We start from the raw sequence: 16790 nt of genomic DNA, 5'->3' as shown, positions 1-16790 counted from the left end.
AATTAATGTTTGGTCAGAGGCTACATCCCAAGTTTCTGTTTGGAAAGAGAAAGAAATCTTCTGCTCCCAAAGATACCGCAAGTGGAAAGGCAGTGGGAAGGGGCTGATCAACAGACGGTAGCAAGCTTTTGCCCTTCACCCTGCTGTAGTAGCTCCTCTGCACCAGGGGACTCATTTCAACCCAATCTCTTGATGAGCAACCAGCAAATCCCACCTAATCATTTCAACATAAATGGCATCAATAAAGTCAGGGGGCTTGGGCGTGTACAGAAAAGTAAAGCTACCGAACCCAGTGCCTGTAGAGCATTGAACAACATCAAAGATGCTATAAATGCCAAAGAGGCAAAACAGCATTCCCAAGCAGGACAGGGCTACCTGGCCTGTAGGGCCAGGGTGGATTAAGTAATGGTGCAGCCCAGAGCCTGGATGGGCTGGGCAATAACTGGTCCAGGCAGCACTTTTGAACCCCATCCCTAGCCACACCGCCTTGCATTCAACAGCTGTGAACTCATGATGAGTCAAACCCAGCTGAAAGAGAGATAAAAAGAAAGCAGGAAAAAAAGATGAAATACGGCATAAATTTAGTCCACGGGAGTTTGAGGTTTAAAAAGAAGTATGTTCTGCTTGAGAGGGGGAAGGATACCTCGTGGGAGCCACTAACAAGCTTGGGAAAGCTTTGGATTTCAAGAATAACCAGGGAGAACCTCTCCTGCCGTGAGTCTGACATAGTCCTAATGTAAATGCTTTGGTCTGTTTGTGTCTGGTTTAGTTTGACCTCTTAAATGAGTAACTGTTTCTAATGAACCTGGGGATTTTGATGAGGAGAAAGCGTGCTGGAGGCAGGCAGCTATCAGTGGCATGCAAGCCAATCTGCTCACGGTGCTTGCTTAAGGTGGATGGTCAAAGGCAGATACTCTCGAAACGCAGGAAGCATAAACTTGCAATGCTTTAATTCCCACTAACACAAACAGACAAACAACAACAACAAAACCCCATTAAAAATACCTAAATTTAACTGAGCAATGTGCTTCTAATAAAGGACCAGCCAGACAGAGCTGGCTTCAGGTTGAATCCACTGCCCTTCCCTGGGAGGGTGAAGGAGGATTTTCCTTCATAGACGTCAATGAACTCAGACCCATAAATAGTTCAAACATAAAGCAAATAATTTTGTTTCTCAGTAACAAAGATGTTATTTAATATCCTCACAGCTATAAAGAAACTCTTGTAACTGCAGAAGAGGGGCTTTTTTAAATCTTTTTATTAATGCAACAGAAGCATATTAAAAATGTCTGTCCTTGCAAGCCTGGAGATAAATATTAAGTTTGAATAAGGTCATCAAGGAAGGATAGAGGAAAGTAATTGAGGGAAGGTTTTAAGTGTGTTTTCAGCATCCTATGGATGCAGACAAATAGTACCCGTCACTCTTCAGAGGGTCTGTTTTGGGGGACTTCTGTCCCAGGACACATGGTCTCACATGCACTGAACCTATGAAAAAGACCACATCAGCATCTTTCAGCGCACTTTGGGGAACATGAACATGCTGCTTTGCTGGCTAAATTGCTTGCAGCATGTACTTTGTCTGAAGCACCTCAGCTACTATTTTCTTGCTAAGAGACTGGTCCTGTTCCCCTCTAAGTACCTTATCTTCTGGCCCCAGAAGTGATATCCTCTTCTTTCTGAACTCCTATTCAGTGACGTTGCAAGGAGCAAAATTAAATGTATATTCAAGGCAACTGAAACAGTTCTGCTGTTTATAGTCAGGTCTCCCATGCAAGCTAAATCATACATCTAAAACATAATCCATGGTATTATTTTGCAGGAGGCTCCCGGCATCCCCATCTTCTGTCTGTCCCTATGTCTGTGTGGAAAGGTCCCTAAAGAGGGCCCATCCACCTCAAATGACCAAATTTTAGCCTTCACCATAGCTGAAAATAGGAGATGTGGGGGTCGGGAGGGGGCTGGTGCTCGAGCACAATATATCCCATACATCCAGCTTGCTGGGCTAAGCAGGACGCGGGGACCCCTCAGATGTGGAGCCAATAGGGAGCACTCCGGCTACCTGGGATTTTATAAATCTTTCAGCTATCGGTCTTTCAGAGCTCCAAATGCAAAATCCAGCAGCCCGGGATATCATGTGGATTTATGACTTGGGATTTATGAACTGGTCTGGATAAAATAAGAACTGCCTTGACATTAATTTTTTTTTCTGAGGTTTGAGGAAAAGAAATAATAAAAAAAGGAAGACCTGATTTTTTTCCCCCTTTGAAAGCTTGCTGTTCATACAAATGTAGATGCTTTGTATCTATTCAATTATTTGGGTTTTTTCTTACTACCTGCGTGCTGCCTGGGGCTGGAAGTTGAGCAGCACAAGCAATGCTGCTCTCACAGGGCTTCCTTCCTGGCAGGAAACGCTCAAGAAAACAGGGTCTTGAGGCACTCCCAGCCCTCAGTGCCTCAAGCAGCATTTCCTGGGGCTGCTCCTGGCATTGGGAAAGGTGCCGGTAGATGTTAGGGAGGTTTCTGGATGTTTCCAAGCAGTAGGGTTCCTCCCCACAACACCACTGCCCCAGATCTTACTTGCTTTCATCACTTTTCCCCTTAAATAATTTTGGATCCCTTGTTGTTTCTCACTTGTGGCAAGCTGGGGCTTTAGGGGTGTGTGTATAACATGCACATGTAGGTGTGAGTGTACATTGTGTATGTGTGTGTACACATGCACCTATTAATGTGTGTACATTTGTACAGCTACAAATAGGCAATATGTGCGTATCTATGTATGCATGTACATATAGGTACGTGCCTAATTACAGCTGTATAAACATACACGTGCACATATACATTTATGAGAAAGCATTATGAATAAAAAAGTATCCTAATTTTTTGATCAGAAACCAAGACAGAAAGCAAAACCAAACATTTTATCGGTTCTGTTGAACTGTATGTACTTTGCATGAGAGCCTATCCCCAAAGACTTTCTATCATGTAACTTACGGCCTTCCTTTTAATTTTTCTCATCTTACAAAGAAAGAAAAGATGGTGTTTACCTTGGCCAGGAGGAAAAACTGTCACATGTATTTTTGCCACCTATTCTGATTGATCCTTTCGTACCTTTGCCCACAGTTTGTGGGTGATTTCCTTCCTGGGATCCCAGAATGTATGTGTATGAATCCCAGTGTATGAATAAAGCCCTTCGTTCTTTTATAGATAAAGGTACTCACTAGGAAAACAAACAAACAAATGTATATTCCTAGCCTTTCAGCCTCCCACCTTCCCCATCCCCTTGGGCACAGACTTATCCATGTACTATCACTGCCAAACTGTGCCAACACCTTCACCCCAGGTTGCTGAAACCTTTGCATGCATCCTTCACCTCCTCCCACCTTGAACTGACACCATGTAGATGCTGATAATGCTGTGTTTAACCTCTACATGAGACCTGCACACACTGCTGAGTGTCTCCTATGGCTTCTACCAGCCTCCTAAGAAGTAAAGGGGGGCAAGGGAGGGTAATGTAATGAAGGATACCTTCACCCCTTCACTCCTACCACCCCTGATGGTGCTCCAGCCACAAAGATGATGCCAGATCAGCGCTGGGGAAAAGGGGATGATGCTCCCAGAGCAGCTCAAGTTTTGCCCTGTGGAGGAAATCTGCTTTTCCACAGCTTTTAACAAGCTTTTTCATCACATCTGGTGCCTGGATAACCTAAGGTGAAGGTGTTCATCCTGGCCAAGACATTAAAATCAACTGATCAAACCCTTCCAGCCCCTACCCTGTGGACCATGTCTTTGAAATGCAATAGACTCAGTCTAAGGAATGTCAGCAGGTTACTCTTTCTGGGTCTGAAGTAAAATATTTTTCTTAGATTTTAATTACCACGCATCCAGGGTGTTTTTCAGCTTGACTTGCATCCCAGGAATAATTTGATTTGGAGATTTTGTTTGAAATAAAATCAGTCACATCGCTGGCACCCAGAGGAGGGCAGGTGGCTCTTGCTGTGACACTGGAGATGTGGTACTCCACACCAGCAAGGGATGTCCCAAGCCTCTTACCCCTCTCCCTGCAGCACACAGCACTAACAAACCCCACCAAAATCGTTGTGCCAAAAGCACCTTCACTTTTGGCTGCTTTGTGCCAGTACATGGCTCCTGTCCTTCCCTGTGCCGGTACCACTTCCTGCATGGTCTTGCCATTAAAAATCATCTTTCCATCCGAGGGCAAGGGAGGAGGCTCAGGGCAGGCTCTCGTGCAAGGCACTGAGTGTCTGGACCCTGCTAAGTTCAAAGGCACCCTCCCTCCTGCCCTGAGGAGGGATGTAGCTGGCCAGAGGATGGCTGGAGGCCACACAGACGGGAAGGTATGTAACAATCCATTTATCACTTTGCAAATATTAGTGCTGCTCGCATTTGCTGCAGCAATATTTCTTCTTGGAAATTGGTGAAGTGAGTAATAACAATGTTATTTATTCTAAGACCTTGGAACTGAGAAGCAATAACAGGGGGGACTGTTCCCTTGAAAGCTTCAAAGGTGCTGGAAATAAAATGGGGGGGGGGGGTAGGGAATAGACCAACAAAGGTCTGGAGGAGAGAAAGCCATCGAAAACCTCTTGTTTAATTTTGTTGCCCCAAAAGTAATAAAATGCATTTTGTAATGATTTGTATCTAAACAAGGAGGGGTGGGAGAAGGGCAAACATCTCAGGTTCATCTCTCACTGGCACATGGGGCGAGGCAGCAGAGCTTTCCTTTCTCTGTCCTGCAGAGCTTACCCCCAGCGCCTGCTGGCACCTCAGGTTTTGTCACTAGCGAAGTGCCTCCTTCATCACAGAGTCTGCCTGTTCTCTTCCATTCCTTTTCTTCAACCCCCCTCCACCCCCTGCCTTGCATCCCTTATCTGAATATATAAGGCTGCCCTTTGCTCAGATTTATGGGTTGGGGCAGCACTGTGTGTATTTACAGTCTCCTGACCTGCAGACCTACAGCTGAACAAGAGCAGGAGGAAACCAGGGCCCATTCCATAAACAGAGACAGATACGAGGGGGAGGCAGCAGGAATTGTGAGCAGCACTTAACATTTTTAACTATTTGGCCAAGCCAAGGAATTAGCGATTAGATTAGAGGCAAAGAAAAATGAGAAGCGGGGTTAAAGATTTGAGGAGGTGGAAGAGGGCAGCAATGGCCAAGAGTGGCCCTCAGGTTTGGTATGGGGAGAAATTAAAAGTTACAAGGATTTTATAAAAGGTTTTCCAGGGCAAAAGGCAGTAAGGATGAAAGCGAATCTCCAAAGTGTTTTAATCAGAGCCGTGCTTTCCTTGGGTAGAGCTGAACAGCGCTTTTCAAGTCTAATTACCTTTTGAGGAGGTAGATTACTTAGTCTGTGTTTATTCAGGTACTAATTGCCTCAGATTAAGTAAAAGAAAGCCTGACTCGATGATAATAAATATTTCTTACATCCGTATCTATGGGTTGGTTTGTTGGCAGAAATTCGGTGCAGATGAGACATATTTCAAAGGGGCCAGAGAATTACTTGACTTCTCCAAAGCAAAGGCAGCAGAAGTGGCAACAACCTGGAAAATAAATAAATGAAATGCAACGTATGTAGGGGTCACGATATAGCATAAGTATATCAACATGATGAACAGCTTTGATGAAAATGGTAAACAAAACCACCCTCTCTTCCTGTGGCTTGTTTTACATTGCAATAAACCACTGACTCTATAACCTATCAGAACATGCTGAGATTTTATGCATCATTTCCAACTACTATTTGAACATTTGGTTTAGAGTAGTCATGAACTATAATTAATGGGACTTTTTTTTTCCTGATAAAAAGCATGCTTTATTGTATTTTATTACCTGTTGGTCCAAAGCTCCATATAGATGACGTAAATTCATTGTAGGTTTTAGGATGGGGATAAAGGGGGGGGGGGGGGGGCTTTTGCACGTGATTATGATGAATTAATGTTCACCATTTGTAATCAAACCCAGAAGCTGAGCTTGCAATGCCCCTTCCAAATTCTCTTTGCTCCTAGGAGCAAGCTGGTAGCACCGGGACGCCAAGATTTCGGCCCAGTTCAGCCTGCCAGGAGGAGGGGGGGGGGGAACGAACCCAGGCACCACAAAGACCATTGAGATGAATGGCTCTATTTTATGAGCCATAAAAGTTTTATTCATCTTGACACCGAAACAGGTTTAGGCAGCGAGTTGACACGCCTTAAATAAATAAGTGGAATTAATTCCCCGGCTCTTGAAACAATAGCAGCGTGCCCGTAACGCTGAGAGCTGCCCTGTTGTTTCCCGTTGCTGCTCGATATTGATATTATTTGTGGGTTTGGTTTTTCTTTTTCCTCTGGGGCCTGGTTGCTCCACTTCAGATTCTTCCCCTGTTTTATTAGAGGTTGAAAAAGGTTCAAGACCTGGTTGTACCGCTGCTCCCACCGACAGCTAAGGAACCAGTTTGGCGTCTGGTTTGTCTGTTGTTTTACTGCTGACCTTCAAATCAACTTTCCCCCCTGACCCCAGGAGGCATCTATCATGACAAGAGGCTGTTTAACACAAATGGTGCCCATTTATAGGGGAAGAGAGTCAGAAGATTTCCTTGGTTGTTGGTTTGTGGTTTTTTTATGAAGAATTTGGTTTTTTCACCCCTCTTTTCTCAGTCACCACAGGTGAAATCCCTCCTAGCAGCTGGCTTATGAAATAATGCGAGGGGAGGCCTTAATGAGCTGAAAGCACCCTCAGCTGGAGATAAATATATGCAAATGAGATGCACAAACAAAGGAGCCCGGACAGAGAAATATCTGCAATTCCAGCAAAATGCTGCCTGCAGCTAGAAGATGAACAGCTTTGATAAAATGGTAACAAAAAGCACCTTTTTCTCCTCCAGCTTGTTTTACATTGCAATAGAGCATTGTTATTGTAACCCATTGGAGCATGCAGAGGTTTTCTACCCGCCGCTTCAAGAAAAAAAAAAACCTGTTTAAACATTTGTTTTTAAGGCATTCATGGGCTATGAGCAATGTGATGGCTTGGGGTTTGTGGTGGCTTTGGGTGGAGAATTTTTGGGAGGGGGTGGTTTGGGCAGGGTGGGTGTTTTGAGGGTGTCTTTGCTTCTTTTTAGCTGTTTTTTAATGGGTTTTTTTTACCTGTTGGTCTCTCTCTGGCTCGGGTTGGTGGTGATTTTTGTTGTGCTTTGCAAGGGAGGGTGGCTGTTGCTGCTCTAAAAAAAATCAGTTTTGCTTTCAAATTTGGAGGGAAAATCCAAGCTGACAAGTAGTGAGAAGCAGCTCGGGGTGGGGGGAAGAAGAGGGGGGGAAAAACAGACTTGAACATTCACCAAGCAGCACCCAAACAGGCAGCTTTAATGAAAGCAATCAAGCCTCTGAGCTAATTCAAAGACAGACATCTAACATGCTGATTTTAATAAGCTTTTAAAAGGCAATCTCTACCTTTTAAAAGTCGCTCTTTTTAATTTAATTGGCTTTTTTTTTTTTGGGGGGGGGGTTCATATATTGCCAAAACAAACACAGCCACTAAAATATGTTTTCAATATGTATAAGTAGCATATCTAGACAATGTTTTAAATTAGCCCCGTATTTTGGGGATGGGGGACGGGGAGGGGAGGAAAGAAAGAGGCTTACTTTGGATGAGTCGAAGACATTTTCCAAGCAGGGCTTGTCATGTCAAAATAATACCTTTATATTCTCACCCTGCCTTTATGAATCCTCCCGTGTGAATGTGTGAATATCTCTTTACCTATAGGCTTCCTCAGGAAACAACCCCAATACTGTCTTGGAGATACACAGGTTACTTTCTAAGAGGCAGATGAGAAAAAGGCAGAGAAAATACAGTACTGTTTAACTTTTAACCTTACAATATCATTACGGATTTATAAACAGAGCATAAACAGCATAAAGTTTAGAGGGCCCTTTACTCAAGGCACTAACCGCAATTTTTATGTCTGGCAAGAAGAAGAAAAATAGACTTACCTTTAAAAAAAATCCCCCTTTTACTAGGTTCTGTGGCTTTGGCACTTACAGATGTTAGAGCAGGCAAGTGTCGGATTTCCCGATGTCAAAAAGATTTCCTAATTTCTCATAGACTTCTCCTGTTGCGTTTTTGGCCCGATGTGAGAGTCGTGAATTTAATTTGTGGGGCTGCGTGCTGAAAATCGGGATATACACATATGTGTGCTTTAATGAACCCTAAAACCTAATAGAGAGTTTTAGGGTTCTAAACTCTCTGCCCGCGGTTCCCCCAAGCACAGGATTTCAAGAGTTAATAAAAACTTGGTGATATTAGGAAGGCTTTCTTTTTGCAGCCCAGGTTTCTAGCAGCATAATTATGTTCAACTGCTGTTGTTTGAAAAGGGCAAACAGCATCTTAGGCACAGAACAATGAAATTACAGCTGAGATTTAGGTTAGCAAAAGCCGTCTTCTGCAGGCTTTTATGATTCATTATTTCCCATTAAATACAGTATTAGAAGTGTACACCAGATAGCTCATGGTTGCTGCGCTCAGAGCACATTATCTATATTACACAGGTCTGGGGAGCAGAATTAGAAAACTTTGGGGGAATGAGCAATATGTGTTTGCTGATAGAAGTACCATATGGCTCATCTTCCTCAATTGCTTTCATTGCGACTCTGATGCTGGAGAAATTAAAGTTTTATTTGATGTGGCACAGCTTAATGAACTGTCTTCTGTTAGGAAAATTGAATATGTTTCCTGTTATTTGAGCACAGAGCCCTCATGGTTTTGGCTGATGAGGGATGCATTATGTATTGTTTATTTAGCATTTTGAAAACAAAAGCAGATATTGGAGGTAAAATTGATTACTGCAGGATGTGTTATATAATCACTTTTTTTTCTTTCTTTCTTTAAATTATAGCCTTGCCTATTATTTTTGTGACGGCATTTTTCTGGTGTTCAACCCCCCTCCAAAAAAAAAATAGGAGGAGGGGATGTTGAGGCAAAGTATATAATCTCTGCTTTGTTTAAATGCAACACTATACTTTTTAAAGCTTAAGGAAGGACATGAAGGAAAGAAAGCTCACTTATACATGTATTAACCTGCAGGCCCAGTGGCTGCTGTGCCGTCGGTCTGCAGATGCTTGAGGACCGCGCATGCACCAGGCTGTGTCATTAGAGGAAGACTCATTCCTCCATCCTAGCTGTAGGACACAAAGAGGGGAATATCCAGACACCAGTAACCCAATACCCCAAATCTCACATTTCTAAATATACCTGAGAGAGTTAATTACAAAATGTTAATGCCTGGAGGGGAGGGGGTGGATATAAACGGAGAGGATATAGGAAAATATCGGGTGGAGCAGGGCCCACGTTACCTGGCACTGCAACATCAGTCATTTATCTGTGGCAAGAAAAGTTATTGATGGAAAGATGGCTCAGATCAAAGGCAATGTGTGGTTTTGCCTTTGTTTTATGGCATACACAGCTTCACACACACCAAGGAGTACGTGCCCTACCCATACCACTGGGGTGGTTAACAACAGAAAGGCCAGTGATAGCCAAGGGCTGTGTGTACTAACCCCTCTTCTCCCCAAGTTTGTGAGCAGACAGCTGTTTTTAAACTATGAAACTTAAGGAAAGAAAAATCCTTGGAGTATGTTATTCTTATTAATTCCACTTTTTTACTTGTTGGAAATCCTGCTGCATGACACCCTCTGATCTCCCAGAAAAAGGCTGGTGGGGGGACAGGGTGAGGGCTTAGTGGAAGGTAAAAACTAGCTGGGGAAGCTCAGTGCATTTTTTTTCTGCCCTCCACCCTGCTCTGACAAAAAGGCAATTTGTCTTGTGTGCCCCACGACGTTTGAGGACTCTGGCAAACGTGCATGTTAAACAAGCCCTGCGCAGGATCTAAATACCATCCATTAAAAGAGAAAGTCCCAACGTGTTTATAGCAGTGGGCCAAGGCGCGCAGCCCTCGCTCCGGCAAAACTCCCATTGACGTCAGCGGGGCTTGTGCTTATGCAAAGAGTGCAGGATGCTGCCCTGTACCTTAAGGAAAAGGGGGAAAAAAAAAGAAGAAGAAAAAAGAAACGAGTTGTATTGGAAGGAGGATGTTGCTCTTTAAAATGTCTTGGACCAAAGTGGTTAAGCAAAGCCTGTACAAACAGTGACGATAAATATTTTCCATTCTGTATAGCTCTTCAAACAGTTCCCTGCTGTAATTTCAGATGAGCTCAAAAATAAATAAATTATTGCATGAGGGAGAGAATTAAAAAAAGAAAAAAGAAAGAGAAGGAAAAAAATTACGTTGCAACCAATGCTGAAACCACAAAAACTTCATTTTTCTCAGCCAGATCTATTTCCCGGAGAAGAAACCGGTCGGGTTTTATGAAAGGCTGCTCCATGACAGGAGCCTCCTTTGAGGAAGACCATTATGCATTGTTATCAGCATGGCGTAATTTGACTGTTGACAAAGTATCTGTGGCAGTGAGAATGAAAGCAGTTAGAAGTGTGGCGGGTTGTAATCAAGAAGATGCTTAGCTGTGCAACGCTGCATCTTGAGCAGATTTGAATCAACATTGCCTTGAGGGGACACACACACACACATACAAAAAAAAAAGTCCATTAATTTTTAGTGGGAAAATTAGAGTGGCACTTGATGAAGTGAAATTTGACATGCGTTAATTGCTCCGCAGCTCTCCTAATTAGAGATTTTCAAATTCTTTTACTGCTGTCAGGCTGATGCCGCATTGTCTTGCTGGACAAATAGTAAAATTGCAGGTTGGGTTGATCAAGAAGTTGGACTTGGAGATATTGGACCCTGTCTCGTTCGCTGTTGATCATCATTTTCATAGGAGGGTTGGGGGTGTTGTGGCCTATGAAGGGCATTTGGGGAGAGGAAAAAGCACAATAAAATCCTTCATCCTGATGAATAGAGAATCAATGATTTAACAGAGCTTGTTTAAAAAAGATTAAAGGAACGCAAGAAGTGGACAATAAAGCAACGGAGTTGCAAATAAACCTTTAACCTTTGTTAAATCTATGTCTTGCATAACATTTCAAATACAATTCTGTTTATAATAAAGCTACTAAATTCAGTTTATTTTTTTCACGCATGTTGTTCACATTGTGGAATGTGGAGGCAAGGGGTGGGATTCAGGTTCCTGCATGTGTTTTGCCCTGACCTGAAAGGCAGCGTAACAAGACCACATTTTATATCAAAAGCTAGTTAGAAGGTTGTACCAACACAAGTATTGTGCCGGTTCTGAAAGCATGATTTTGCCTCTGCTGCTTTTGGTTTCCCATCTGACACACACACCCCACACCCCCCCAGCCTGATCACTGCTCCCCACCCTTAGCCTTTGAACCCCTCTTAATTCATTAACATATTGAATTTTTTCAATTTTCCATTTTCTTGCAATAACAATATTAATGCCAGGGCCAAGGCCTGATTGGAGCTAAATTACTTGTTACCTGCTGGCATTTATTTATATGGCATTGAATTATAAAGCTTTGCTATTGTCATGCCTTGGGCGAATTGTTTATGACACCAGTAATAGGAGTAATTGTTATTGTTGAAATTACCTGTCAGCTACCCATAGCAGTGGCCCTTGTCCCACTGACAAATAGTGACAGGGGAGAGGGATCCTCCGCACGTCCTCCTGATGACTTCTCCTCTGATAATAAGGAGTGCAGGGCCTCTGATAATTTGCCTGTCACTGTTGAGTGCAGCTCAGAGAGAGTTGGCCAAATTGTTGTCATTCACTTTGACAAAGACAGCAAAACGCTCTGGAGCAGGAGGAGGATTATCAAAATAAATGAAAGCACTCGCACGTCCTTTGTTTTGGGTTTGTTTTTTTCCCTCCCCATTCCCGCTTGCCTGTCTTTATGCCAGAGTTGTAAAAATGGGAATACATTTCTTAGCAGTGTGACTTCAGAGGCAGCACAAGCGGGAGAGACGACAGCACAAGGGCTTGTGCAATTTGCTTTCTGTTTGCCTGAAATGTTTTGGTTTCTATATATAAATTAAATTCTTTATATTTTTTCCCCCCTTAAGGCTCTCTGTGTTTCAGCAATTACCAACTGTCATTGCAAGAGAAAGGGCGGTGTTTCTGTTGGGCGCATTTTGGTTTATTCTTTCATTTTTCATAGTAGCATTTCTTTCAGCTCTTCTTCTCTTGCTCTCATGGCCAGCACCATAAACCACCCCCAGTGCAGCAGCCTGCGGGGTCTACAGCTTTTTGCCCCCCTGAGCTATCGCAATATCAGCCGAATTATCTTCACAAAAATATCATTTCCTCTAGGAAAGGAGGTTCTGCCGCTGATAAAGCAAGCAGGGGTTGGTTTGCTGCTGCAGAGGGCTGCTGCTCACAATGCTTTGCGGAGAGGCGGCGTTATTTGTCAGAGCCCATCTATTTAAAAAAAAAATAGAAAATTACAAAAACTCCCCCTTCATGTCCTGCGCCTGGTGCGCATGGCAGGACACACGCACTCAGCAGAGACTTGCTGCCAATCACACCCTGACACCGCTGAGGAAGGGGGATATCTTACACCATTGCAGCAGACGGAATGAATCAGGGGTGGTCGAAGCATGGGTTTGGGGTGAGCACATTGCACCCTGCCTAAGCCAGCATCACCCACCCTGCATCCTTCACAGCTCATCTTATAATAGCAGTAATTTCCCCTTTATTGGACTTTACACTCAGGTAATAGCTACCTGGAGCAAGCAGCACCTTGAGGGCTGCTCTAGGCCCTTTTCCCCCTGTATCCTGCCCCTATCCAACCAGCAAAACCTCCCACCAACTCACCAATGCATCATTTTATTAGCTGTAATGACGCAGTTTGGTCCACCTAAATACCTGCGGGCAGCACCTCACCCCTTGATTTGTACCCTGAAGGAGTCAATCCGAATCATTGCCACCAGGAAATTTCAGCAGCTGCAAATAAATCTACCAAATTCGAGTCTTTCATTTGTAACCATTGGGCTCAAACGCATAATTTAGCCAAATTATCAGCTGCCTCCATCTTCCCAGGGAACGAGTGCAAACAACGTTTTAGGAACAGACATATAAATTTAGTAGGGTTTTGAATAATTGATAGGCTCGTGTGACAGAAGATAGAAACTTATGTTTCTAATCATCCCAAAGCATTTCTCCTTCCTTCCACCCCCCAAAATGAAGTCACTTTGTTTGCAGTTAAATATACGGAAGATGTCCACTTAACAAGTATAAAATTGTGATAGCATTAAGAGGTTATCCGCGGTAATAAAAACCGGGGAACATGCCTGGGAATGTGATCTGTAAGGCAGATAATTTTTAAGGATGGGGCTTGTCCTTGCTTTGTCTGGGGAGAGGCACGTTAGTGATCCCAGGAGAGAGGGAAGGGGCGGGGGGGAAATAACGCAGGGTTCCAAATGAAGATATTTAAAATGTGCAATGTATTTCGGATAGTTACTGTAAGCTGCTGTTTGATGTTTTTCCTATAAAGCCTAAATTAAGCCTCCTAGAAACGGCTGCGTATCTCCAGCTTCTAGCTGCATCGAAAAACAAGATACATTCTAAATGGCTATAGTACCGATACTCCAGAAGACTTTAACACACGAGAGTAATCGTCCTCCCTCTATTTTCTCCCTCCGTTCTTAATGCAGCCCCAGCATCAAGATAACCCACCTTTAAATTTCAAGCTCATTTGAAATGTAAACTTTTAGCAAATAAGCAATGGCTTATGGAGCCAGATCGCCACAGCGACTGGCAGCAAATTCCTTTTTCTCCCTCCCTCCCCTCGGCATAAGGGGTTTGAAATACCCATCAGTGTCAAAAGAAACTGCGCAGATCGCTGCTGCTCTAAATAAGGCAGAGCAATGTTCAGAAAAAAAAACCTACCCCCAAAAAAATAAATCGCTCGATGGATTAAATGACATTTCTGTACCATGTCAGTGCGGGTGACAAAGTGTCATGTTTTGCATCATTTCGAAAAGATATTCTTCAAACAAATTTGGTGTATAAACAGGCAGCGGGCTTTTGTTTGAAACATTTAAGATCAAAAGTTAGGGGAAGAACAATTAATATTGCCTATTAAAATCCCCTGTTATTGTTAGAGATACATTTTGTGGTTACTGACTATAAATAAAAGCAAAGGAACAGAGCCATGGTTTCTCACCACTGCAAATACAAAAAGGCAATTTTCAGCTTTTTCTTTTTTTTCAGTGTTTTCCTCCACGTTGCTCTTAGATGTGTTTGCTGAATAAACAGGATTAACTGTATTTAAAACAAGAGATAAAGAACAGCTTTTTATTACACTGAACAGTCTGCAGGGTTTCCACGCTCCTCTGAATGCACTTCATGCCTGGAACAAAATATCCATATTTTACCTTTTTTAATGACACTGTATAGAAAAGGCAAAATATCCTTGTAATAATACAAATACAGAATCAACAGGAAATGGTTAAAAAAATAAAGAAAAAAAACATTTTTTACCATTTCTTTTTCTGGCCAAACACTGAGTGATCTATTTTTTTTTTGTTTGCAGTTTTGCAGCAGGATAAGAAACCAGGGCAGAAAGTATTCACTTCGCTGAAGGAGCTTTCCCTTTCCTTTGGCTGCAAAAACTCACCGAGCGCTCTTAATACAAAACTAATGGCAAGAGTGCGATCTGAAGAGCCAGCCTGCTATCAGCTGAATTTCAATGGAGGCTCTCTCAAAAAATAGGTACAAAGAAAAGAATTTAGACAAATTTGCCTCTTAACCTTTAAAGATTTCCTGCCTATTCCAGTATGTCCTTTATTACATTAATTTTTTATTTAAATTACACCATTAACTGGATATGAATTTATCAAGAATACATATATTGATTTATAAAACAGTATCATTAATTATTATAATAGCTAGATGTAGCTGATATTACAAAGCCATTTAAAGGTTTTTAATATAACTTGGGCATACATAGATAGATAGACATTATGGACAAGACTACAATTTAAATTGGCTACCAGCAGTTAATGAAATCCGTGATTTATCTTCTCGTTTAGAGATTGATTATATTGTTGCTTTGTAAAACTATTTATTTTATGCCATTTTTCAAAGGATGTCTCAATAAAAGAAAAAAATAAATAAAATATCCAGCCAAGTCTCAAAGTGTATTTTGGTTTATACTTTCTTTTTTAATGCTGCTACTGCTAATTTATTACAAGTTGGGTAACTTGTCACCTTCATGAAGAACTGGCTTTGACAGTAGCTCGGTTTGCAAATGCACAATTTTATATATTTAGATTAAAAAAAAAGAAAAGAAAAGAAAAAAAAGAAGCTGTCTTCCCAGCAACATCGTGTTTATTTCCTAAACCAAAACCCAACAAAATGCCTTCCTGGCACAGATTTTTTAGGCATATTTTTTGTTTAAGCTGTGGAAAAATGGGACTTACCCTAGTGCTGCAAAGCAGTCAGTCATGGAGAACATTTTGATTTAAAATGCAATCTGAAGAGAAGAAAAAAAGATAAAAAAAAAAGGAAAAAGGAAAAAAGATAAAAAAAAAGAGAAGGAATGATATAAACACCGCTTTCAAGTTACTCCTAAAATGTTCCTAGCTTAACTAATACATTGAAAGTTTAAATCTTTACACATTGTTCTTGAGGGGCTATGTCTCTTGACTCTTTATTTATATCACTTATTCTTGTCTGGCAACATATGTTACCGATTTATTATAGTATTTTTTTACTGTTAGCCAGACAAATGTAAGGACTAGCTGAGGAGGGGTAGTTGCATCTGATGAGTTTAACAATTGCAGGGCATCCTTTAGGGGTAGCCAATGGGCTCTTTTGAAGCTATAATACTCACCATTAACCATTTTCATGCTGACATATTTTTATTGTCAAAGTTGGGGCTTCCCCTGTTGTCAGCCTCTTTTGTTTTCAGTGGCTTCGCAGGCAAAGTGGATGGGGTGGTTGAGAGTGGTTCATCCAGGAAAGGCTTTAGTAGGCATTTCAGACCATGCTCCTATAGCTTGGTATATAAATCTGCATAGTGTCCCCCCACGACTGAATAAAAGGCTGTGCAGAAAATAATACTTTAAAAAATCTGATTCTATAACGCATGACAAATGCAAGCAAACACTAACCATATGCAGTCAGATTTCTCAGTGCTATTACTGACACCAAAAGGTAACAGGGAGGAAGAATTTTCCCATTAAAGCAAAATCCCCTATATTCTTATTTTAAATGGGTACACCAACAGCAGAGGGAGAACCTGCAGGGGCAGGTGGTAGGCTGGATGTTGCGTTTTACATATGGCATTTTTAGGTGACCCATTCTGAAGTAAGAACTTGAACTCTCCCCACCTTTTGCTTTCTCCTAATCTTATGTCCTCTCTCATTGTTCAATGCCAACAAGTTCATGCAATTCCATTGGAAACCATACCCCCATTTGTTGTTTCACTGCTGGAGCCCCAGCTCAAGCTTCTGGAAACCAACATGTTCGTACAAGCCACGAGCATGTAATTCCTAACATAAAACCACAATCACAATGTCCATTCTTTCGATGCTAGAGCAGACCATACACCTACCAGCATGTCCTACTGTATATGAGGTGCCCAACGTGGGATGCTCAGAAAGGATCACAAAACACACTGTAGGGCATGCTCTGAATTTCCTGCTGTTGGAATTTAGTCAGGCCTTTAAGGTAGGAGACAGCTCCAAGAAGTTGGGTTTAACTTCCCTTACATCTTCAAGAAATGGGGGAAGAGGCTGTGTAAAGCTAACATGAGATCATAAGTCCATAGCAATGATCGTCTTCTGGGGAAAAAGATGCAACAAGCAGCGTTTTGGGTGGAATATG

At 42.1% G+C, this 16790-nt stretch overlaps 2 long non-coding RNA genes across 6 annotated transcripts in view; one reads left to right on the top strand and one right to left on the bottom strand.

The window, feature by feature from the left end:
- The window catches only part of LOC130606816 (uncharacterized), a 38086-nt gene extending 28583 nt beyond the window's left edge, over window positions 1-9503 (top strand). Inside the window, exons 1-3 of one of the 3 annotated variants that reach the window (XR_008974073.1) lie at window positions 601-714; window positions 6654-6851; window positions 9073-9503. This is a non-coding gene — a long non-coding RNA (uncharacterized LOC130606816). Of the gene's footprint in view, window positions 1-600; window positions 715-4072; window positions 4356-6653; window positions 6852-9072 lie in introns of those variants that run through there. The other 2 variants (XR_008974072.1, XR_008974071.1) reach the window with 2 other exon arrangements.
- On the bottom strand, window positions 5357-16270 carry LOC130606814 (uncharacterized). 3 transcript variants are annotated; one of them, XR_008974064.1, is made up of 6 exons: window positions 15796-16270; window positions 15383-15435; window positions 9067-9167; window positions 8032-8157; window positions 7635-7807; window positions 5357-5561 (listed from the first exon to the last, which is right to left on the bottom strand). It is a non-coding gene; the product is annotated as an uncharacterized LOC130606814 (long non-coding RNA). The 3 variants fall into 3 exon arrangements; XR_008974065.1 differs by lacking the exon at window positions 8032-8157 and adding an exon at window positions 14263-14310 and having other exon boundaries at window positions 15796-16264; XR_008974063.1 differs by lacking the exon at window positions 8032-8157 and having other exon boundaries at window positions 15796-16257.
- Between the last annotated feature and the right edge of the window lie 520 nt (window positions 16271-16790).

Source organism: Pezoporus wallicus, unplaced genomic scaffold (genome assembly GCF_028554395.1).
Source record: "Pezoporus wallicus isolate ANWC-B61680 ecotype Strahan unplaced genomic scaffold, APGP_CSIRO_Pwel_v1 contig_4191, whole genome shotgun sequence".
Taxonomy (NCBI): Eukaryota; Metazoa; Chordata; class Aves; order Psittaciformes; family Psittacidae; genus Pezoporus; species Pezoporus wallicus.
The sequence above is the reverse complement of the archived record's forward strand: the minus strand, read 5'-3'. Positions and strand labels throughout refer to the sequence as shown.